The sequence below is a fragment of the Lactuca virosa genome, chromosome 8, assembly GCF_052849685.1.
Source record: "Lactuca virosa cultivar CGN04683 chromosome 8, Lactuca_virosa_CGN04683_v6, whole genome shotgun sequence".
In the NCBI taxonomy this organism is placed as follows: domain Eukaryota; kingdom Viridiplantae; phylum Streptophyta; class Magnoliopsida; order Asterales; family Asteraceae; genus Lactuca; species Lactuca virosa.
This window is the reverse complement of record NC_136433.1, coordinates 60438116-60443619: the sequence shown is the minus strand read 5'-3', so window position 1 is coordinate 60443619 and position 5504 is coordinate 60438116.

The following is a 5504-nucleotide window of genomic DNA, read 5'->3' as shown; positions in this document are numbered from 1 at the left end:
TGTTGTGATACTGTACATGACGTCCTCCACCCCAGAACGTTTCCGCCGTTCATTTGGTTTTGAGGGTGTGACAGATTGGTATCAGAGCATTGTTTATAGTGAATCGAGTGTATCAACCCATAAAAGATATACGAACTATAAACACAAGCGGGATTTAAAATACTCTGATGAAGAGTTTATACTTTAAATAATAAAATATTTAATAAAGTATACCTACCTGCATTCATACTAAAATCAGTGTCACTAGGACAGAACAAAAGTATTACAATTGGTGGACAGCATAAGCATACTTAGAGACATATGGTCAACCCTGGGAAGATGTAGCCTGATCAACTACATTATCCGAGGAGTGATTAGCGTGTGCCTAAGTGTGGTTGTGAGGTTGCAACAAGTCTAAAAACTTACCAACACTTCTACAACAAGAACAGTAGAACAAAACATTAAACTTAAAATACTATAGGAGTATTTTGTGTCACTATAATTACTTATTCGAGAACTAAAGGTCTTTATTAGTATATCAATGGTTGTTTAGTGGATACACTAAAGTTATATGTACTAGGATGTTATAGACTTAGAATCTGTGATCTTTGCCTTACTTCCTGTTCCTTGTTTGGTTGTGGGCTTAGGGTTAGGGTCACTTATTCGAAGGTCTATCCCGTCTGCATGACATATAACTGGTATGCTTTAAACAAGTATTGAGGCAACTGATAAAGATCATCTTATAATTATTTAATTAGTTAGTTAGTTTAATTTAGTTATTTCTTATATCATTTTCTCGCGTAGATTTAATGGCTGGATTTTATCTTCCTGGAGACCCGTACTTTCCCAACCACGACAACGCAGAATGGCTGGAAGAAGAACCAGAAGATAATCACCCAATTCCTTTAGATGATTATGAAGCTGAATTTTTTTCTGATGGTTCCGACTCGGAGCCAGAAGTCAACAACCAACCCCCAGCTGTTCAAAACCCAAACTCTCGTCCCGCATTTCAAGGACCCACACATTTGTGGGCCACAAACTTGAATAGGTGGAGTCAGGAACAAGGTCAACCTTTTCCCTACGATGGAGACAGAAGCTTCTACAACATTACTGAGGGAGGTTCAGCTGATAGGGTCCTACCTATCATGGTTCGTAGGATTGCTCGGAACACCGAGCAGGGTCGAGCAGCTATCGACCGGGTAGTAGAAGTGGATGCCAATTCTGGTATTAACACTGTCCGCATACGCCAGCTGGAGTCCGCTCATGAAAGGGCTCAGGTTAGCAATGCAATGCTTCAGAGGGAACTTGCTGAAACCCGAGCCGAAGTCAGGGAACTTCGAGCTCGGCAAGCAAGGTCTGATAGGCGTGTGAGGGACATAGAGCGTCTCCTATCGGATTCAAGGACTCACTCAAGCAGTTCTTGTCGTCGTTAAAATTTTACCGACTTCTCTTTTGGATATAACTTAGTTATGTAAAAACTTAAGTCTAATTTCCTATCCTTATAAATCTTAGACCTGCTAGGTTTTGATTTGGTAGTATGCTGTCAAAATTTTTCCCATCTTGGATGATGTAAGACCTACTTCTAGGTCATTTTTCCCCAAACTCATTACATCTGTAATTCCAATATCTTTGACAGATATGAAAATCTAATGGAAATTATTATCCAAATGCTTTCATTTTCATTCAAGTATTCCATTTAATTATGCTGTTGGGCTATGGAGAGTTAGTCCATGAGTCATTCTCATCAATGTTCATGTCAAATTCTTATCAATATTTTATTCATTCTAAACTTTCAGCTAAAAGATGTCTCCACGTAAATCAACAAGACGTAATCCTCCACCACCTATTCCTCAATTTGATACAGCAGCCCTCAATGCTGCTGTAGCTGCGGCTGTGGCAACAGCCATGGCTGAATATCATTCTTCAAGTTCCACTGGAGGAGGGACTCCTATTCCAACAATACAGGTTGAAACCCCTGTGCGCTCGAGAGAGTGCTCCTACAAAGACTTTACAAACTGCAAGCCATTATCCTTCAGAGGAACTGGCGGAGTCATTGTACTCTCGCAATGGTTTGAGAAAACTGAATCGGTTTTCGCAATCTGCTCCTGTCCAGAAGGGAGCAAGGTGAAGTTCGCTGCTTGCACCTTTGAAACCAGAGCCCTAACATGGTGGAATAGCCATGTTAAGTCACTATCTCTTTCCGTGGCAAATGATATGGGCTGGGATACTTTAAAAGACCTCATGATTGAGGAGTACTGCCCGAGGGGCGAAATCCAAAAGCTGGAGGAAGAACTTTGGCGCCTAACCATGAAAGGCACCGACATCGTAGCATATACCGCCAGGTTCTGTGAACTGGTGGCCCTCTGTCCCAACATGATTCATACAGAGGGAAAGAAGATCGAGAGGTATATATGGGGGCTGGTGCCACCATACCAGGGAAATGTATTGTCATCACTACCCACTACATTTGATAGTGCCAAGCGATTGGCACAGCAGCTAGTTGACCACGGGGTCCGTACCCCGGCTGCAACAACCACCCTGGCCATCTCAGAAACCGCCAGGACTGCTGAGTCCAAGCGGAAATTCTGGGATGACAATAAAAAGAAAAAGGTTGCGAAGAAACAGCAGACGGTTGCAGTTCATAGTGCGACAGCACCTGCCACTGCTGCTATTCCAATAAAGCAGTATTTTGGAAGTTTGCCTTTATGCAACAAGTGCAACTACCATCATATGGGAGCCTGTCGGGAAATGCAGTGTGTAAACTGCAACAGGAAGGGGCATACAGCCCGTTTCTGTAAATCTCCGGCGAGGCCAATCACCCAAGTCCCCGGCGCTGGAGTGGGCCAATCTTGCTACAACTGTGGCGATGTGGGCCACTACAAGAGGAACTGCCCCAAGGCAGGGAATGCCGGTGGAGTAGGAAGAGTTCTGGCTATAGGCCATGAGGAGGCGGTTGCCGACCCCACAGTGGTCACTGGTACGTTTCTCCTCGACAACTCTTATGCTTGTATACTATTTGATAGTGGAGCGGAGAGAAGCTTCGTGAATCAAAAATTTGCTCATTTACTTAAGCAAAAATCACGAGCACTCAAAGAACCGTTTACAGTAGAAATGGCTAATGGGAAGACAGAGAGCACTAGCTGCATTTACATAGGGTGTACCCTAACTTTAGATAGCCATTCATTCTCGATCGATCTCATGCCAGTCTCAATTAAAAGTTTCGACGTCATCATTGGCATGGATTGGTTGAGTCTTCAGCGTGCCGACATCATGTGTTACGAAAAGGCAGTCCGCCTTAATCTTTCGTCTGGCGAAACCCTAGTAGTTTATGGCGACAAACCCGGCACAAACCTTCGTATCATCTCGAGCATTCAAGCTCAGAAATTCTTGCGAAAGGAATGTCGCGCATTCCTTGCTCATGTGGTCGATGTGAGCCAAGAAGCGAAAGACATCAAGAACGTTCCAGTAGTACACGACTTTCCCGACATCTTTCCAGAAGAGCTACCAGGATTACCTCCGCAACGACAAGTCGAGTTCAGAATCGACTTAGTTCCAGGGGCTACTCCCGTAGCCAAATCGCCTTATCGTCTAGCACCTGCAGAGATGCAAGAACTATCCTGTCAACTTAACGAACTGCTCAGCAAGGGCTTTATAAGACCAAGCTTCTCACCTTGGGGAGCTCCAGTCTTGTTCGTCAAAAAGAAAGATGGATCTTTTCGTATGTGCATCGACTACAGGGAGCTCAACAAACTGACCGTCAAGAATCGTTATCCTTTGCCTCGGATAGACGATTTATTCGATCAACTTCAAGGGGCGAATTTCTTTTCCAAAATCGACTTAAGATCCGGATATCACCAGTTACGAGTGCTAGGGGAGGATGTTCCAAAGACAGCCTTCCGAACTCGTTATGGGCACTACGAATTCGTAGTGATGCCGTTCGGATTAACAAACGCGCCCGCTGTATTCATGGACTTAATGAATAGGGTGTGTCGTCCTTACTTGGATCAGTTCGTCATCGTCTTCATCGATGACATACTTATCTACTCTCGTAGTAAGGAAGAACATAGTCAACATCTGCGACAAGTCTTAGAAACCCTGTGCGCGGAGAAGCTGTATGCGAAATTCTCGAAATGCGAATTTTGGATCCGACGAGTCGAATTCTTAGGGCACGTGGTTAGCGAAGAGGGAATCCACGTAGACCCATCCAAAATCAAAGCCATTGAGAGCTGGTCAGCACCGAAGACGCCTACAGAAATTCATCAATTTCTAGGCCTCGCTGGCTACTATCGCCGGTTCATTCAGAACTTCTCCCGCATTGCAAAGCCTCTTACAACGCTTACCCAGAAGGGCGTATCCTTTGACTGGGAAGAAAAGCAGGAGAGAGCGTTCCAAATGCTCAAACGAGCCTTGTGCACTGCACCAATACTGTCCCTCCCCGAAGGGATAGAAGACTTCGTTGTCTATTGCGATGCATCGAACCAAGGTCTCGGATGTGTTCTGATGCAGCGAGGTAAGGTCATCGCCTATGCCTCGAGGCAGCTGAAAACACATGAGGTCAACTATACGACGCACGATCTTGAACTAGGAGCAGTTGTATTTGCTTTGAAGATCTGGAGACACTACCTGTACGGTACGAAGAGCACAATCTTTACAGACCACAAGAGCTTACAACACATATTCGATCAGAAGGAGCTCAACATGAAACAACGACGGTGGGTCGAGCTACTCAGTGACTACGAATGCGAAATTCGTTATCATCCCGGCAAGGCCAACGTAGTAGCTGACGCCCTAAGTCGGAAAGAATATTCTGGTCGTAGAGTCAAGTCATTGACTATGACTATCCATTCGCACTTATCCACACAAATACAGGCGGCTCAGCTCGACGCTTTGAAGCCTGAAAATGTGACCAATGAATCCCTGCGAGGGATGGATAAGAACTTGGAAGTCAAAGGTGGCGGAGCTTATTATCTCATGAACCGGATCTGGACCCCGAAACTAGGTGGTTTCAGAGATTTGGTCATGAAGGAGGCGCATAACACTCGTTATTCCGTTCACCCAGGTTCAGATAAGATGTATCTGGATCTTAAAAAGTTATACTGGTGGCCTAACATGAAAGCAGAGATTGCTACCTTCGTAAGTAAATGCCTTACTTGCGCAAAGGTCAAGGTCGAGTACCAGAAACCCTCAGGTCTTCTTCAACAGCCTGAGATCCCAGAATGGAAGTGGGAGTGGATCACTATGGATTTCATAACCAAGTTGCCCAAGACAACGGGTGGACTTGATACCATATGGGTCATCGTCGACAGATTGACCAAGTCCGCGCACTTCCTGCCTATCAAAGAGACAGACAAGATGGAGAAGCTTACAAGAACTTACATTAGAGAGATTGTACGATTGCATGGTGTTCCTATATCCATTATCTCGGACAGAGATAGTAGGTTCACTTTTAGGTTCTGGCAATCGCTACAAGGTTCCTTAGGAACTAGGCTGGACATGAGTACAGCCTACCATCCGCAGACAGACGG